This window comes from Phyllobates terribilis, unplaced genomic scaffold (genome assembly GCF_046119375.1).
Source record: "Phyllobates terribilis strain yellow unplaced genomic scaffold, ASM4611937v1 Scaffold_381__1_contigs__length_1843176, whole genome shotgun sequence".
Lineage (NCBI taxonomy): Eukaryota > Metazoa > Chordata > Amphibia > Anura > Dendrobatidae > Phyllobates > Phyllobates terribilis.
In genome coordinates, this window is record NW_027363141.1 from 870,239 (window position 1) to 889,395 (window position 19,157).

A 19,157-nucleotide genomic window follows, 5' to 3' on the forward strand; every position below is an offset into this window, starting at 1 on the left:
TCAGCAACTGTGCATTGCATTGCCATGTAATGTGATGCAATGCTATCTTTCTAGCTCTCCCTTTTTACTTCCTTTTGGATAAACAGATATATTAGGCAAGCATTTTGGAGCTTTCACCTAAATAACTACAGGTGGTGAGATAAGCTGCACAATATAATTGACCTTTCAGTATATTGTTGCACACACACCATCTATTTAGCAAATGCCCTTGTTATCAACAGCAGCCTTTTAAACTCACCTGAGCTAACAGGTATGTGCGCTGGTTACTCTGCTGCGCTTAAAATTTCTTTTTTGGTTTGCTACAATGCCTTTTCTGAAACGTTGTCTCCTTCTGCTGGAACACTGACTTCTTTCATTTAATGCCTGCAGACTATAAAAGAGAACCCAACCCAAAAAGTTTGGTTGATTAGTCTGTGGCATTCTGTTAAACTGTTGCTTATGGCGGTCTCTGTGAGCTTCTCAGCGACATTCAGCCAGCCAGGTATCCTGCCTGCAGTAGATGGAATGTGGCAATGGAACACTGGCTGCGCGTGTCATAATAGGCTCTGAGCCTTTATATACCTGTGCACAGCAGCAGCCACCTTCAGTCTGCTGCTGGACAGCCAGCAGTAGCAGCAGCAGGAGAGGTATGTAATCAGGAGCCCTCCTGCTAAGGGTAGACAGCTGCTCGTTCCACCCCACCCCCCGCCTTAATTGGTTCTCCTCCCTTCCAACGGTGTTGAGGCGGGTGGGAACAGCAGGGGGTGAAGGTGCTGTGTTTAAAGAGGTGGAGTTATGCAGATCTAAAACGCGTGGATTGCAGCAGCAGCAAGCCGAAAAGTGCAGGCATGTAAGGGATCTAGAGGTTGACAACATGTCTTCTTAACGGGAGTCCAGGAGCTCATCTCCACAAATGGACTTTTCAGGATCCTTGGGTGGCTCCGTAGTTTGAAACCAATTCTGGTTATCGCTTCTCGGCCTTTTGGCTAAGATCAAGTGCAGTGATCTAGCGGTTTCTGCCTTGGTCTTGGCTGGGAGGCGCTTGGGGTACCCGGCTCCTTGGCCTGGGGGGATCGCTACACTTATCGGTGGAGCTAAACCCCCCTGCTGCTATTAGGGAGTCGGATTAGTCCCTGGGCAACGAGAGGCGATCACCTTGTCACCACACATAGCTGTGGGGGGCAACTGTCGCCACACATAGCTGTGGTGGCAACATTTGGAGGATTAAAAGGAAAAAACGGAAGGAAAACGGATCGTTGAGATGGAGTTTTGGAAAAAGAAGAGATGCTTACGTTTTTTTGTGAAACGGGAGACGGAAGAAACTTTTTTGGAAGAAAAATGGATTCTGGAAATTTTGAGGAAATATGAAGTTTTGGAGAAGGATATCTACTGTATGCAAGAAATAAAGCAAGGTAAAGTTTGTGATGTGACTCTAGTTTCTGAGGAAAAGTGCATTCATTTTTTCAAAGGCTGGAGTGAAGAGGATTCTGGGAAAATTGGAGTAAGTGCATCATTCATGGGGAAACCGAAGAGTGTGATAATTTACATGGACAATCCGTTTGTGGAAATAGAGGTGGAATCTAAATGTAAGATGGTAAAGTTTCAGAAATTATACAGGAACAAAGTTGGTATTTGGAACGGAAAGAGACGTTTTTTGGTGTGGACAACAGGAGAAGAAAATTTGCATAATGGGAGGATTATGGTAAACGGGAGTTCTGGGTATTGTTACATGGAAAGCAGCAAAGGAACTTTTGAAAAGAACTTTGGAGGACAAAAGGAAGATATTGGTGATAAAATGAAGAAGGAAGTTGATGCGATAATTATAGAGGAGAATAAGCAGGGAAAAGAAGTTGAAAGTTTAAAGGTGAAATTGAAGAAAAAGGTAACGGTACAGGAAAATTGTGGATCAAGGAAAGTATCTGGTGAAAAGAAAGAAGTAAAAGAGGAAAAGGGTAAAGTGTTGGAGAAGGTGGTGACTTTCAGAGATGATGAGGAAGAGTATGATTGGGAACAGATGCGGTTAGAGCATGAGGAGGAAGAAAAGAAGTTAAGGGGTTTTGTTGGGAGGAAAGTAAAAGAGAAAAAGGGGATATTTAGTTTGGGAAACCGGGTGAAGTAATGTCAGTTGTGATTTGTTTGGAAACTGTTGAAACTGCAAACGAATTGTTATGTTTAACTTTATATATATTAATTCAAATGAAAAAATATAAATATAATATCTAAACACGATGATGGAACTAAAATCTTGAGTTTGGTGATATATGATTTAAGATTATAAAACTTAATTTCTGAGTGTTTGGAAAAAAAAAAAAAAAAAAAAAAAAAAAAAAAATCTGTTCTTATCAGTTTAATATCTGATACGTCCCCTATCTGGGGACCATATATTAAATGGATTTTTAGAACAGGGAGATGGAAAAAGAGCTTGCTCTGTCCACTCCACGCATTGACCTGGTATTGCAGTATCTCCAGGACCGGTGCACCCCTTCTTTAATGCAGTTTCTAAAATCAGAAAGAATTGAATTCAATGTTTTTTGTTCATTTTGCTTGTTTGTCGGATTTTGGGATGGACTCTTTGGCTTTGCTTTTCTTCTCCTCATTGGATTTTTCATGTTCAAAGTTGCAGAAGCCAGATTACAAGCTCATTTTGGTTCAACTTCAGCAACTGTGCATTGCATTGCCATGTAATGTGATGCAATGCTATCTTTCTAGCTCTCCCTTTTTACTTCCTTTTGGATAAACAGACATATTAGGCAAGCATTTTGGAGCTTTCACCTAAATAACTACAGGTGGTGAGATAAGCTGCACAATATAATTGACCTTTCAGTATATTGTTGTGACGCGCCCTTGGGCCTGTGTCGCGCTGCGTTGCGCACGCGGGAGCTTACCCGGAGCCGGATCTCTTGAGGGTTGTAGTCTCGTGGCGGCGACCCGGTCCGTGCCCAGGGAGTCAAACTGAGCGGCGATGTACTAGCAGTAGATGGTTGATGACTACGCCACCCGTTGAATACAGCTATGGAGCTGCCGCTGCAGGGCAGACCGCTGAGGCCGGTGGAAGGATGGTGCAGCGTGGATGGTATAACCCCCAACGGGAGGGGTATGGCCTCAGGGCAGCCGACGTGGATGATGGGGGTAGCAGGAACCACTCAGAGACGGTGCGGTGTAGTTCAGGGTCTTTACTGGTGACAAAGATAGACCCTCCCGGAGTACTTGCTAGTGATAGGGGCCTGGTCAGTCCTTGAGCAGATGGGATCTCCCTTGGCCAGGCGGAGTTGTAGGCCTTCCCAACTAACTGTACTCTTCTGGCTACCTTGCTAGAGGCGGGAATAAGTAGCCCACGTCCCTGAGTGTACCGTGTGGTGCTCACCCGTATGGCCGGTGACTCGGGGCCTTCTAATGGCTTCCGCTCCACGATGGCGGTGCTGGTCCCACGCGTGTGACCGTGCCTTCGGGCTTCTGGGCCAGAGGACCTGAAATCCTCTGCCGGACGGTTTCTGCTGCTGGGTAGGAGTTAGTCCCCACAGCCTCGGACTCCGGGTCCGGTTAGAAATCTTCTCAGTCAGGGCGAGCTCTGTAGCTGCCAGCCCCTGACTCGTTGTAACACTGCTCCCCACAGAGCTCCTGATGTTTCTTGCTATGCTGCTTCTCTTCTCTACTCTTGTTCTGTCTTCTTTCTCACTCCTTGACTCCAGGCTCAGGCCCCAGGACAGGGCCTGCCTGTGGAGCAGAGCCCATAGAGCAGCTCTGCTCCCTGTCTTCTCCTCACAGAACTCCCTACCCTGCCTCAGCCCCAGGTTTATCTAGGGGAAGTCCTTCCCCTCCCAAGACTGGGCAGGAGGTGTGGCATGCACAGGATCCCTGACCAAAGGACCTCCCACCTGCTCTCAGACGTAATATCTCTATCACTGTGGCAACCAGACCCCTGGGGTGTCACATTCCCCCCTAGTGAAATTTAGTACTCCGGGACTAAACATATTTTTGTAACATAACAAAGTATAAACAATAACATTACAATAAGGAAACGCATAAAGCTGGTCACGGCGTGTCCGTAACCGGGTGCAGTCTTTGAAGAAAGCAAGGTGTCCATTTCACCAAAACAGGGAGACGTAACCAGGTAGGGGTCTGTCCTACCCCGAGTCCTCAACAGTCTTTTAGTCCATCCTGGGTTACGCTCCACTAACTGTACAAAGGATTCCCGGTAAATCCACCAAGGACTCCTATAAATAACTGGAAACACATAATATTTACAAGATATGGCCGCTCTCAGTCCTCGGCCAGTGGGGATAAGGATTGGCTGCTCACAGTCCTCAGCCTGTGGGGAGATGGGATGGCTGCTCACAGTCCTCAGCCTGGTTAAGGATAGGGGACACACGGGAACAGTTCACACTTGTCCCAACGGGGACCATATTTTAATTAGCAACACAAGTACCCCTACGGGTAACTATGTACAGTTCCACTTTACCGTACTTCAGTAACGGCATCCTCCTGCTCCTTCTTGTGTGTAGGCTTCAGACCCGTCCGGGTCCTCTTGGCTTTCCTCGTATTGGTAATACTGCAGCTCCTCCTCGGTTAGCCGGTGAACGTGGAGGGCGTACAGTCCTTTTGCACCTGGGGAGTTCAGGCCTTGCGACCAGGCGTGGAGAGGGTCGCCGTTGATGACGCCCGGGGTCAGAGGGTGCAACTTTGGGCCTGGGCGCGGGCTGGTGGTGGTAGTGCCCAGGGCTGGAGGGCTTGGCCGCAGGGCTTGTTGCGGGGGCTGGAGCAGGTCGGTGTCTGCAGCGCCCGGAATCGGCGGCTCCACCAGGGGGCCCGGGAGCAGGCTGACGCTGGCAGCGTCCGGGACAGGGAGACTCCTCTTACCTGCTCCCGCGACCGCTCCTGCGTCACGCGTCTTCTCCCGGCGCTGGTCGGGGCCGGCGACGACTGGGGCACTGCCGATGCTGGGCAGCTTAGTCTGCTGCCGGTCCGCCATCTTGCTGTCCGTTCCTGGTGTCCTCCTCCCCCCTAGTGGACCGTGGCCTACCTTCCGGAGATCCTCTTCCGTAGGCCGCGGCTCCGCAGTCAATCGTCGGGGTAGAGTACCTGGCGTCGCGCTCCGATGACGTCAGCGTCGCTCTTCCTCCCTTCCAGGACCTTGCGCAACGTCCGGACGTGAGGCGGGGCTTCAGTTCTCGCGTGCTTTCGAAGTCCACGCCCCTCTTCTTCCCGCGCGGAGTCTCCAAGATGGCGCCGGATGGCGGGAAAACTCCTCGGATGGCGGGAAGAAGGCAGAAGATGGCGCCGGATGGCGGGAAAACTCCTCGGATGGCGGGAAGAAGGCAGAAGATGGCGCCGGATGGCGGGAAAACTCCACGGATGGCGGGAATCTTCACAGATGGCGGGAATCTTCACCACTGGTAAGTTTGAACAGTCTTTTTCAGGCACGCAGTACCCGGTGGTTGCGGGCACGAAATCCTGCCGACTACGCCAAAGTTGACGCGCCCCTGGGCCTGTGTCGCGCTGCGTTGCGCACGCGGGAGCTTACCCGGAGCCGGATCTCTTGAGGGTTGTAGTCTCGTGGCGGCGACCCGGTCCGTGCCCAGGGAGTCAAACTGAGCGGCGATGTACTAGCAGTAGATGGTTGATGACTACGCCACCCGTTGAATGCAGCTATGGAGCTGCCGCTGCAGGGCAGACCGCTGAGGCCGGTGGAAGGATGGTGCAGCGTGGATGGTATAACCCCCAACGGGAGGGGTATGGCCTCAGGGCAGCCGACGTGGATGATGGGGGTAGCAGGAACCACTCAGAGACGGTGCGGTGTAGTTCAGGGTCTTTACTGGTGACAAAGATAGACCCTCCCGGAGTACTTGCTAGTGATAGGGGCCTGGTCAGTCCTTGAGCAGATGGGATCTCCCCTGGCCAGGCGGAGTTGTAGGCCTTCCCAACTAACTGTACTCTTCTGGCTACCTTGCTAGAGGCGGGAATAAGTAGCCCACGTCCCTGAGTGTACCGTGTGGTGCTCACCCGTATGGCCGGTGACTCGGGGCCTTCTAATGGCTTCCGCTCCACGATGGCGGTGCTGGTCCCACGCGTGTGACCGTGCCTTCGGGCTTCTGGGCCAGAGGACCTGAAATCCTCTGCCGGACGGTTTCTGCTGCTGGGTAGGAGTTAGTCCCCACAGCCTCGGACTCCGGGTCCGGTTAGAAATCTTCTCAGTCAGGGCGAGCTCTGTAGCTGCCAGCCCCTGACTCGTTGTAACACTGCTCCCCACAGAGCTCCTGATGTTTCTTGCTATGCTGCTTCTCTTCTCTACTCTTGTTCTGTCTTCTTTCTCACTCCTTGACTCCAGGCTCAGGCCCCAGGACAGGGCCTGCCTGTGGAGCAGAGCCCATAGAGCAGCTCTGCTCCCTGTCTTCTCCTCACAGAACTCCCTACCCTGCCTCAGCCCCAGGTTTATCTAGGGGAAGTCCTTCCCCTCCCAAGACTGGGCAGGAGGTGTGGCATGCACAGGATCCCTGACCAAAGGACCTCCCACCTGCTCTCAGACGTAATATCTCTATCACTGTGGCAACCAGACCCCTGGGGTGTCACAGTTGCACACACACCATCTATTTAGCAAATGCCCTTGTTATCAACAGCAGCCTTTTAAACTCACCTGAGCTAACAGGTATGTGCGCTGGTTACTCTGCTGCGCTTAAAATTTCTTTTTTGGTTTGCTACAATGCCTTTTCTGAAACGTTGTCTCCTTCTGCTGGAACACTGACTTCTTTCATTTAATGCCTGCAGACTATAAAAGAGAACCCAACCCAAAAAGTTTGGTTGATTAGTCTGTGGCATTCTGTTAAACTGTTGCTTATGGCGGTCTCTGTGAGCTTCTCAGCGACATTCAGCCAGCCAGGTATCCTGCCTGCAGTAGATGGAATGTGGCAATGGAACGCTGGCTGCGCGTGTCATAATAGGCTCTGAGCCTTTATATACCTGTGCACAGCAGCAGCCACCTTCAGTCTGCTGCTGGACAGCCAGCAGCAGCAGCAGCAGGAGAGGTATGTAATCAGGAGCCCTCCTGCTAAGGGTAGACAGCTGCTCGTTCCACCCCACCCCCCGCCTTAATTGGTTCTCCTCCCTTCCAACGGTGTTGAGGCGGGTGGGAACAGCAGGGGGTGAAGGTGCTGTGTTTAAAGAGGTGGAGTTATGCAGATCTAAAACGCGTGGATTGCAGCAGCAGCAAGCCGAAAAGTGCAGGCATGTAAGGGATCTAGAGGTTGACAACATGTCTTCTTAACGGGAGTCCAGGAGCTCATCTCCACAAATGGACTTTTCAGGATCCTTGGGTGGCTCCGTAGTTTGAAACCAATTCTGGTTATCGCTTCTCGGCCTTTTGGCTAAGATCAAGTGTAGTATCTGTTCTTATCAGTTTAATATCTGATACGTCCCCTATCTGGGGACCATATATTAAATGGATTTTTAGAACAGGGAGATGGAAAAACAGCTTGCTCTGTCCACTCCACGCATTGACCTGGTATTGCAGTATCTCCAGGACCGGTGCACCCCTTCTTTAATGCAGTTTCTAAAATCAGAAAGAATTGAATTCAATGTTTTTTGTTCATTTTGCTTGTTTGTCGGATTTTGGGATGGACTCTTTGGCTTTGCTTTTCTTCTCCTCATTGGATTTTTCATGTTCAAAGTTGCAGAAGCCAGATTACAAGCTCATTTTGGTTCAACTTCAGCAACTGTGCATTGCATTGCCATGTAATGTGATGCAATGCTATCTTTCTAGCTCTCCCTTTTTACTTCCTTTTGGATAAACAGACATATTAGGCAAGCATTTTGGAGCTTTCACCTAAATAACTACAGGTGGTGAGATAAGCTGCACAATATAATTGACCTTTCAGTATATTGTTGCACACACACCATCTATTTAGCAAATGCCCTTGTTATCAACAGCAGCCTTTTAAACTCACCTGAGCTAACAGGTATGTGCGCTGGTTACTCTGCTGCGCTTAAAATTTCTTTTTTGGTTTGCTACAATGCCTTTTCTGAAACGTTGTCTCCTTCTGCTGGAACACTGACTTCTTTCATTTAATGCCTGCAGACTATAAAAGAGAACCCAACCCAAAAAGTTTGGTTGATTAGTCTGTGGCATTCTGTTAAACTGTTGCTTATGGCGGTCTCTGTGAGCTTCTCAGCGACATTCAGCCAGCCAGGTATCCTGCCTGCAGTAGATGGAATGTGGCAATGGAACGCTGGCTGCGCGTGTCATAATAGGCTCTGAGCCTTTATATACCTGTGCACAGCAGCAGCCACCTTCAGTCTGCTGCTGGACAGCCAGCAGCAGCAGCAGCAGGAGAGGTATGTAATCAGGAGCCCTCCTGCTAAGGGTAGACAGCTGCTCGTTCCACCCCACCCCCCGCCTTAATTGGTTCTCCTCCCTTCCAACGGTGTTGAGGCGGGTGGGAACAGCAGGGGGTGAAGGTGCTGTGTTTAAAGAGGTGGAGTTATGCAGATCTAAAACGCGTGGATTGCAGCAGCAGCAAGCCGAAAAGTGCAGGCATGTAAGGGATCTAGAGGTTGACAACATGTCTTCTTAACGGGAGTCCAGGAGCTCATCTCCACAAATGGACTTTTCAGGATCCTTGGGTGGCTCCGTAGTTTGAAACCAATTCTGGTTATCGCTTCTCGGCCTTTTGGCTAGGATCAGGTGCAGTGATCTAACGGTTGCTGCCTTGGTCTCGGCTAGGAGGTGCCTGGGGTACCCGACTTGTTGGCCTTGGGGGATCGCTCTCTCTTAACGGAGGGAGCTTCACCCCCTTGCAGCTATTGGCAGGTCGGCTTAGTCCCCGGACAACGGGGAGCGATCGCGTCTTGTCTTCGGGGCGACCCCAGGAAATAAGGGCGTTTTCCTTTGCTGAGCTTTATCGCTTAGTGGGCTGTGTAAGTTCTTGGGGTACCCCTCCCTCGGTCTTGGGTTTGTTCCTGCTTTTGTGGGATTCATTCCCTTGTTACTATTGGGGGAGGGCTTAGTCCCTGAGGGCCGAAAATGCCTTTTTCTTTTGGATTTGCGGTGGGGGAGACTCCACTGCGACAGTCCATTAGAATCATGGTTGATGAATGCCAGCGCCATGAGAAGAATCTGCAGTACATCGTGCATGAGATTCTTTTTGGGTTCTTCCACCTGGAGCGAGATAAGATCCTGTGTCTTTACGATCAGGAATTCCGTGGGCGATATACCATTTCCTTTATGGCTAAATCATGCTGTGATAATATCCATGCAGCACTGATGGTTGCGGACAAGGACGATGAGAGACTGAACGGGCTGAGCTTTGACTTCCTGTACGGTGAAGAGGAAGTACCCTTGGTGATCTTCATGTACAGCCCATTCGTCTCTGAGGGCGATATCGAAACCTTTTTGAAGCGTTACTGCAAGTCAGTGCGCTTCTCACATGATATCCTCAACTCCCAGCGCTTCTGGAATGGGAAGAGGAAATACCTGGTGAAGTTCCATCCAGATCAGAGCGGCATTGGTGGTCTTCACCACCCGCCTGCTAATTTTGCCATTGGTAATGTCAGGGGATTCCTACGCTACCCAGGAATGCCCCTTCAATGCCGGAATTGTCATGAATATGGGCATACACGAGAAAATTGTACAAGGGCTCATGTAGTCTTTTGCAACAAGTGCGGTAAGAGTGGGCACACCTCCGCTACGTGTGACTCTGAGATCGTATGTAACCTATGTGGGAAGGCAGGTCACGCCTTCAGGAATTGTCCGAGCAAAAAGTCAAAAACATATGACATGTTTAAGTCAGGTCAACTGACTATCCAAGAATACTTCGGAGGGAGTATTACTACACCTGCCCCTGGACCTGGGTTGGCGCACGCTGACGGGTCCGGACCAAATCCTTCAACGGCTCCGCCAGAGGGCCCGCTGGTAGTTCCACAGAAGGACGGTCGTAGGGGTTCCATAAGATTAACCGAGGGTTCGCTCTCTGTGGAATTGATCGATGTTCTGGCTCTAGATGTTGCCGTATCTCAGAGTCAAGAGGAAGGGTCCTCATCCAGCATGAATGCACCACCGGCATTATGTGGAACTGAGGAGACCTCTAGTACCCCGATTAAGCAAGCACCCAGATTCGCCACACCATCATCGGTGATCTTGGGTAAGGGCAAAAAGGGTACGCTCCTTAATCGATCAACCAGTGTGTCGGAAAGAGAGACATCTAGGGCGCGAAGTAAAAAGGACCCGGCTAAGACCCAGTCGAGCCCTGGTCCTCGAACCAGAAGTCGCAGTAGTTCCGTGACCAGACCAGAGGACAAGACGACCCAGAGGGATGACACCCGTTCCATAGACCAGACCGCCATGAGGACTGCAGATGCACAGGACTTGGAAAAGATGGACAGCTCCCAGCCTCTGAAAAGGCAACGGGAGGACGTAAAGCAACCTGATATCCAAAGAAAACACGGATGTCGAGGTCCAGATGAGGAGCCAAAAGTGGATGATGCCTTTTTGCCTGCTTCAGATCCCGGTAATATTAAACAAATCCTGACCCCTGGAGATGCGGAGGAGGAGGTGCCGTGTATTGACTTCTTCCCATCTTCAGATCCTGATTCTTCTTAATGTCTGTTCCTCTTAAAATCTCCTCACTAAATGTGAGGTCCCTAAAGAGCCCTACACGTAGGGCTGCTTTATTTTCTTATTTAGAGACATTGGACTTTGATTTCTGCTTTCTACAAGAATGTGGTATACAGAGTAATTTAAATTATAAGGACTTAAAAGAAGACTGGAAACTGGGCGCTTCTGTGTGGTCCGGTGCTAATGACTGTCGTGCTGCCGGAGTTGGACTACTTTGCCGTGGACATTCTACCATCATTCAATCTGTGACTGAAATTATACCTGGCAGAGCTATTTTAATACATCTTGTTTTTAATGGACTTTCTTTACGTTTATTAAATGTGTACGCTCCTCCTGGGAAGCAGGAAAGGGCGGATTTACTTGAAATATTGCCATTATTTTGTGTTGGGTCAACCCCCCTGCTAGTGGGAGGAGATTTTAATTGTTTACGTGATGGGGAATCCCGGCAGGGTGGGGATGTGAATCGTAAAGACCGTACCTCCTATTTGTTGAAAAGTTTAATTGATGATTTTAGATTACAGGACTGCTGGAAGGAACTCTTGCCGGCGGATCCAGGTGTTACATGGTCCAATGGAAGAGTTTCTTCTAGAATTGATTTCATATTTGCTTCTACTGCCTTTAAACCTTGTAAATGTTTTCTTTTATCTAATTTATTCTCTGATCATAAAGTTTTATCTGTGTTTTTAGAGTTAGCAGGGGAACAAAATACCTCAAGAGGCCCATGGAGATTAAATACAACTCTCCTAGAGGATATTGATATTCAAAAGAGGTTTGTGCAGGCCTACCAGTGCTGGCAATCAAAGAGAGACCCCCGCGCCTCGATGCTGGATTGGTGGGAGAGCATTAAACCTAAGATTAAATTATTTTTTATTAAGGCAGGGAAAATGAAAGCAAAAAAGAAAAAGCAGTGGTTTTATGTTTTTAATATGAGATTACAAGTACTCTTTAAACTAAAAGAAGTTGGTATTGATGTGGATGATGATATTGCAAATCTTAAGTCTGAAATAAAAAATGCTCTTAATGAAAAAGGAAAACAAATAATTTTTAACTCCCATGTACAGCACCTGGAGGAAGGAGAGAAATGCTCCCGATTCTTCTTCAAAAAGGTAATGGGGAGGAGGGATGCAATCCTAAATCTTGAAGGTGAAAATGATATTAAGGGTATGTTAGGAAAAGCTTTTAATTTTTATCAACTTCTTTTTAACACTAAAGTTATAGATCCATCCTTTTTAGAGTATGCTATTAATTCCCTTGATTTTAAGTTAGATATTTTAGACCAGGGTATTTTATCTAGGGATCTCACCAGTGAGGAACTTTTACAGATTTTTAAAAGTTTCTCCAGTGGGAAAGCCCCTGGGGAAGACGGTCTACCGATTGAGTTTTATCTGACTTTTTGGGGAATTTTAAAGAACGATATGTTTTTATTGTTTAAAGAAGCTTTTAATACTAATAAATTACCCCCATCTTGGAGGAGAGGTCTGGTATCTTTAATATATAAAAAAGGGGATAGGAGCCAACTTAAAAACTGGCGGCCTATTACGCTTTTAAACTTTGATTATAAAATTTTAGCTAAACTTATTGCAGTCCGTTTAAAACCCTTTATAGCCAAATTAATTCACCCTAACCAGGTATGTGGTGTTCCCGGAAGAACCATAGCTGAGTCCCTCAACATAATTAGGGATACCATATGGTATTCAAAAGAGAGAAGTCAAAACCTTGCTATTTTATCCTTAGACTTTGAAAAAGCTTTTGACAGGGTATCGCATGAATTTCTTTTTATGGTTCTTAAAAAAATGGCGTTTCCAGAGAAAATTTTAACCCGCATTATGCTTTTATATCATTCTTGTTTTAGTCAAATTTCTGTAAATGGGTTTTTAACGAAGGGGGTTCCTCTATTATCAGGGGTGAAACAAGGGTGCCCTCTCTCACCACTGCTCTTTATCTGTGTTATGGAACCACTATTAACCATACTGAGAAAAGATAAAGTAATTAAAGGGGTACCTATTCCCGGGAGTAGGGGTATGCAACTTAAAGCCCTAAGTTACATGGATGATGTTACCATACTATGTCCAGATTCCACATCTCTGAGGAGGGTATTGAGAAACACACAATTTTTCTGTGAAGCCTCAGGTTTTAAATTAAATATAGATAAATGTGACTGTTTTAATGTGGGGGGATGGGACTCCTCTTTGACCCCTGGGATAGTGATACAGAAAAATCACATAAAAATTTTAGGAATTATTTTTAACCAAGCCAATGAGGGGGACCCTAACTGGGACTCTGCAATGGATAAAATAGAAAAAAAGATCTCATTGTGGAATTTAAGGAACCTTAGTATGGAAGGTAAAATTTTAATTATTAAAGCCGTTTTAATTCCCATTATGTTGTATGTTGCAATGGTGTTTCCCCCTTCCAATTTACAAATCAAGAAAGTAACAAGAATTGTTTTTATGTTTTTATGGGGTTCAAAAATGGAAAAGTTAAAAAGAGATCTGATGTACAAATGTAAATCTAATGGAGGTAAAGATGTACCCAATTTTTTTACCTTTTTCCATATAAAGTATTTCTGCTTCTGTTTTAAGGTTTTTAAATCTGATGGCATTTTTAGTTATTTTTTAAAATATGCAGCAGGAATGATTTTTAAAAGGTGGTTTAGCCTACCTTTAAGTTCTCCTGTGCTCCTGTGCCCACCTAAACAGTATGTGATACTTGAGAAAACGGTCAGACTTTTAGGTCTCCAGGAATTGGAGCCTGATATATTGGGGGACCAAAGGAAGGTATCTATTGCTTGCAGACACTCTGAGGACACAATTCCTGTCTCTAATTTTTCACAGGCAAGGTCCAAAACGGTGTGGCGAAATGTGTACGGGAAATATCTTGCAAATGTACACAAGGACCTTGCCTGGGCTATCGTCCACCAGTGCCTCCCTACCCGTGAGTTTCAACATAGGCGGGGGCTGGTGGCGAGAGCCAAATGTCCAAGAGATATATGCGGGGAAAGTGAGTCTGTATTGCATCTATTTTGGAATTGTCATTTTGCACAGGAGGTTTGGAGAAAGGTAGGCCCACTTTTAAAATGGGCATGTGGCCTGAAAGATTTTAATCACTTTTATGTCTTTTATGGTCTTTTTAAGTGTCCAAATTTTAAACAATTCCGAGTTGCCTGGATTATTATTAATTGTTTTAAAAATGCCATGTGGAAAGTTAGAAATATTTTACTCTTCAAACATGATCATATTGATTCAACAGACTGTATAAAAATTGCTTTAAGTGAAATGCATATTTACTATCTCAGAGATAAAAAACTGTATGGAGCAAAAGAAGCGGCTTCTATGTGGTGTGTACAATTATGGAACACAATTAGTGGTAATTAAATAAACCCAAGTACATCTGTAATTATGATTTTCTTAATTGTTACAATGGTTTTATGATGGTAAATTGTGTTTTTACAAAAAACTTGAATTGATTATTATCATGTTTTATCATTTTATTGTAATGTTATAAATGTTCTTTTTTAAAACCTTTGTAAATATACTTTTGAATCAATAAAATTGCGTTGAAACCTTATCTGTTCTTATCAGTTTAATATCTGATACGTCCCCTATCTGGGGACCATATATTAAATGGATTTTTAGAACAGGGAGATGGAAAAAGAGCTTGCTCTGTCCACTCCACGCATTGACCTGGTATTGCAGTATCTCCAGGACCGGTGCACCCCTTCTTTAATGCAGTTTCTAAAATCAGAAAGAATTGAATTCAATGTTTTTTGTTCATTTTGCTTGTTTGTCGGATTTTGGGATGGACTCTTTGGCTTTGCTTTTCTTCTCCTCATTGGATTTTTCATGTTCAAAGTTGCAGAAGCCAGATTACAAGCTCATTTTGGTTCAACTTCAGCAACTGTGCATTGCATTGCCATGTAATGTGATGCAATGCTATCTTTCTAGCTCTCCCTTTTTACTTCCTTTTGGATAAACAGACATATTAGGCAAGCATTTTGGAGCTTTCACCTAAATAACTACAGGTGGTGAGATAAGCTGCACAATATAATTGACCTTTCAGTATATTGTTGCACACACACCATCTATTTAGCAAATGCCCTTGTTATCAACAGCAGCCTTTTAAACTCACCTGAGCTAACAGGTATGTGCGCTGGTTACTCTGCTGCGCTTAAAATTTCTTTTTTGGTTTGCTACAATGCCTTTTCTGAAACGTTGTCTCCTTCTGCTGGAACACTGACTTCTTTCATTTAATGCCTGCAGACTATAAAAGAGAACCCAACCCAAAAAGTTTGGTTGATTAGTCTGTGGCATTCTGTTAAACTGTTGCTTATGGCGGTCTCTGTGAGCTTCTCAGCGACATTCAGCCAGCCAGGTATCCTGCCTGCAGTAGATGGAATGTGGCAATGGAACGCTGGCTGCGCGTGTCATAATAGGCTCTGAGCCTTTATATACCTGTGCACAGCAGCAGCCACCTTCAGTCTGCTGCTGGACAGCCAGCAGCAGCAGCAGCAGGAGAGGTATGTAATCAGGAGCCCTCCTGCTAAGGGTAGACAGCTGCTCGTTCCACCCCACCCCCCGCCTTAATTGGTTCTCCTCCCTTCCAACGGTGTTGAGGCGGGTGGGAACAGCAGGGGGTGAAGGTGCTGTGTTTAAAGAGGTGGAGTTATGCAGATCTAAAACGCGTGGATTGCAGCAGCAGCAAGCCGAAAAGTGCAGGCATGTAAGGGATCTAGAGGTTGACAACATGTCTTCTTAACGGGAGTCCAGGAGCTCATCTCCACAAATGGACTTTTCAGGATCCTTGGGTGGCTCCGTAGTTTGAAACCAATTCTGGTTATCGCTTCTCGGCCTTTTGGCTAAGATCAAGTGTAGTATCTGTTCTTATCAGTTTAATATCTGATACGTCCCCTATCTGGGGACCATATATTAAATGGATTTTTAGAACAGGGAGATGGAAAAAGAGCTTGCTCTGTCCACTCCACGCATTGACCTGGTATTGCAGTATCTCCAGGACCGGTGCACCCCTTCTTTAATGCAGTTTCTAAAATCAGAAAGAATTGAATTCAATGATTTTTGTTCATTTTGCTTGTTTGTCGGATTTTGGGATGGTCTCTTTGGCTTTGCTTTTCTTCTCCTCATTGGATTTTTCATGTTCAAAGTTGCAGAAGCCAGATTACAAGCTCATTTTGGTTCAACTTCAGCAACTGTGCATTGCATTGCCATGTAATGTGATGCAATGCTATCTTTCTAGCTCTCCCTTTTTACTTCCTTTTGGATAAACAGACATATTAGGCAAGCATTTTGGAGCTTTCACCTAAATAACTACAGGTGGTGAGATAAGCTGCACAATATAATTGACCTTTCAGTATATTGTTGCACACACACCATCTATTTAGCAAATGCCCTTGTTATCAACAGCAGCCTTTTAAACTCACCTGAGCTAACAGGTATGTGCGCTGGTTACTCTGCTGCGCTTAAAATTTCTTTTTTGGTTTGCTACAATGCCTTTTCTGAAACGTTGTCTCCTTCTGCTGGAACACTGACTTCTTTCATTTAATGCCTGCAGACTATAAAAGAGAACCCAACCCAAAAAGTTTGGTTGATTAGTCTGTGGCATTCTGTTAAACTGTTGCTTATGGCGGTCTCTGTGAGCTTCTCAGCGACATTCAGCCAGCCAGGTATCCTGCCTGCAGTAGATGGAATGTGGCAATGGAACGCTGGCTGCGCGTGTCATAATAGGCTCTGAGCCTTTATATACCTGTGCACAGCAGCAGCCACCTTCAGTCTGCTGCTGGACAGCCAGCAGCAGCAGCAGCAGGAGAGGTATGTAATCAGGAGCCCTCCTGCTAAGGGTAGACAGCTGCTCGTTCCACCCCACCCCCCGCCTTAATTGGTTCTCCTCCCTTCCAACGGTGTTGAGGCGGGTGGGAACAGCAGGGGGTGAAGGTGCTGTGTTTAAAGAGGTGGAGTTATGCAGATCTAAAACGCGTGGATTGCAGCAGCAGCAAGCCGAAAAGTGCAGGCATGTAAGGGATCTAGAGGTTGACAACATGTCTTCTTAACGGGAGTCCAGGAGCTCATCTCCACAAATGGACTTTTCAGGATCCTTGGGTGGCTCCGTAGTTTGAAACCAATTCTGGTTATCGCTTCTCGGCCTTTTGGCTAAGATCAAGTGTAGTATCTGTTCTTATCAGTTTAATATCTGATACGTCCCCTATCTGGGGACCATATATTAAATGGATTTTTAGAACAGGGAGATGGAAAAAGAGCTTGCTCTGTCCACTCCACGCATTGACCTGGTATTGCAGTATCTCCAGGACCGGTGCACCCCTTCTTTAATGCAGTTTCTAAAATCAGAAAGAATTGAATTCAATGTTTTTTGTTCATTTTGCTTGTTTGTCGGATTTTGGGATGGACTCTTTGGCTTTGCTTTTCTTCTCCTCATTGGATTTTTCATGTTCAAAGTTGCAGAAGCCAGATTACAAGCTCATTTTGGTTCAACTTCAGCAACTGTGCATTGCATTGCCATGTAATGTGATGCAATGCTATCTTTCTAGCTCTCCCTTTTTACTTCCTTTTGGATAAACAGACATATTAGGCAAGCATTTTGGAGCTTTCACCTAAATAACTACAGGTGGTGAGATAAGCTGCACAATATAATTGACCTTTCAGTATATTGTTGCACACACACCATCTATTTAGCAAATGCCCTTGTTATCAACAGCAGACTTTTAAACTCACCTGAGCTAACAGGTATGTGCGCTGGTTACTCTGCTGCGCTTAAAATTTCTTTTTTGGTTTGCTACAATGCCTTTTCTGAAACGTTGTCTCCTTCTGCTGGAACACTGACTTCTTTCATTTAATGCCTGCAGACTATAAAAGAGAACCCAACCCAAAAAGTTTGGTTGATTAGTCTGTGGCATTCTGTTAAACTGTTGCTTATGGCGGTCTCTGTGAGCTTCTCAGCGACATTCAGCCAGCCAGGTATCCTGCCTGCAGTAGATGGAATGTGGCAATGGAACGCTGGCTGCGCGTGTCATAATAGGCTCTGAGCCTTTATATACCTGTGCACAGCAGCAGCCACCTTCAGTCTGCTGCTGGACAGCCAGCAGCAGCAGCAGGAGGAGAGGTATGTAATCAGGAGCCCTCCTGCTAAGGGTAGACAGCTGCTCGTTCCACCCCACCCCCCGCCTTAATTGGTTCTCCTCCCTTCCAACGGTGTTGAGGCGGGTGGGAACAGCAGGGGGTGAAGGTGCTGTGTTTAAAGAGGTGGAGTTATGCAGATCTAAAACGCGTGGATTGCAGCAGCAGCAAGCCGAAAAGTGCAGGCATGTAAGGGATCTAGAGGTTGACAACATGTCTTCTTAACGGGAGTCCAGGAGCTCATCTCCACAAATGGACTTTTCAGGATCCTTGGGTGGCTCCGTAGTTTGAAACCAATTCTGGTTATCGCTTCTCGGCCTTTTGGCTAAGATCAAGTGTAGTATCTGTTCTTATCAGTTTAATATCTGATACGTCCCCTATCTGGGGACCATATATTAAATGGATTTTTAGAACAGGGAGATGGAAAAAGAGCTTGCTCTGTCCACTCCACGCATTGACCTGGTATTGCAGTATCTCCAGGACCGGTGCACCCCTTCTTTAATGCAGTTTCTAAAATCAGAAAGAATTGAATTCAATGTTTTTTGTTCATTTTGCTTGTTTGTCGGATTTTGGGATGGACTCTTTGGCTTTGCTTTTCTTCTCCTCATTGGATTTTTCATGTTCAAAGTTGCAGAAGCCAGATTACAAGCTCATTTTGGTTCAACTTCAGCAACTGTGCATTGCATTGCCATGTAATGTGATGCAATGCTATCTTTCTAGCTCTCCCTTTTTACTTCCTTTTGGATAAACAGACATATTAGGCAAGCATTTTGGAGCTTTCACCTAAATAACTACAGGTGGTGAGATAAGCTGCACAATATAATTGACCTTTCAGTATATTGTTGCACACACACCATCTATTTAGCAAATGCCCTTGTTATCAACAGCAGCCTTTTAAACTCACCTGAGCTAACAGGTATGTGCGCTGGTTACTCTGCTGCGCTTAAAATTTCTTTTTTGATTTGCTACAATGCCTTTTCTGAAACGTTGTCTCCTTCTGCTGGAACACTGACTTCTTTCATTTAATGCCTGCAGACTATAAAAGAGAACCCAACCCAAAAAGTTTGGTTGATTAGTCTGTGGCATTCTGTTAAACTGTTGCTTATGGCGGTCTCTGTGAGCTTCTCAGCGACATTCAGCCAGCCAGGTATCCTGCCTGCAGTAGATGGAATGTGGCAATGGAACGCTGGCTGCGCGTGTCATAATAGGCTCTGAGCCTTTATATACCTGTGCACAGCAGCAGCCACCTTCAGTCTGCTGCTGGACAGCCAGCAGCAGCAGCAGCAGGAGAGGTATGTAATCAGGAGCCCTCCTGCTAAGGGTAGACAGCTGCTCGTTCCACCCCACCCCCCGCCTTAATTGGTTCTCCTCCCTTCCAACGGTGTTGAGGCGGGTGGGAACAGCAGGGGGTGAAGGTGCTGTGTTTAAAGAGG

The 19,157-nt window shown here is 46.2% G+C and overlaps 5 non-coding genes and 1 pseudogene across 5 annotated transcripts; all 6 read left to right on the plus strand.

The window, feature by feature from the left end:
- The first annotated feature begins 2,260 nt into the window (after positions 1-2,260).
- LOC141224214 (U2 spliceosomal RNA) lies at positions 2,261-2,464 on the plus strand (annotated as a pseudogene).
- A 4,853-nt stretch (positions 2,465-7,317) lies between these two features.
- Positions 7,318-7,508, plus strand: LOC141224133 (U2 spliceosomal RNA). The gene has a single exon (XR_012291648.1). It is a non-coding gene; the product is annotated as a U2 spliceosomal RNA (small nuclear RNA).
- Positions 7,509-14,113: 6,605 nt separating this feature from the next.
- LOC141224175 (U2 spliceosomal RNA) lies at positions 14,114-14,302 on the plus strand. Its single transcript, XR_012291685.1, has one exon. It is a non-coding gene; the product is annotated as a U2 spliceosomal RNA (small nuclear RNA).
- Positions 14,303-15,417: 1,115 nt separating this feature from the next.
- On the plus strand, positions 15,418-15,608 carry LOC141223979 (U2 spliceosomal RNA). The gene has a single exon (XR_012291498.1). It is a non-coding gene; the product is annotated as a U2 spliceosomal RNA (small nuclear RNA).
- Positions 15,609-16,723: 1,115 nt separating this feature from the next.
- LOC141223981 (U2 spliceosomal RNA) lies at positions 16,724-16,914 on the plus strand. The gene has a single exon (XR_012291500.1). It is a non-coding gene; the product is annotated as a U2 spliceosomal RNA (small nuclear RNA).
- A 1,115-nt stretch (positions 16,915-18,029) lies between these two features.
- On the plus strand, positions 18,030-18,220 carry LOC141223982 (U2 spliceosomal RNA). The gene has a single exon (XR_012291501.1). It is a non-coding gene; the product is annotated as a U2 spliceosomal RNA (small nuclear RNA).
- The last annotated feature ends 937 nt before the right edge of the window (positions 18,221-19,157 follow it).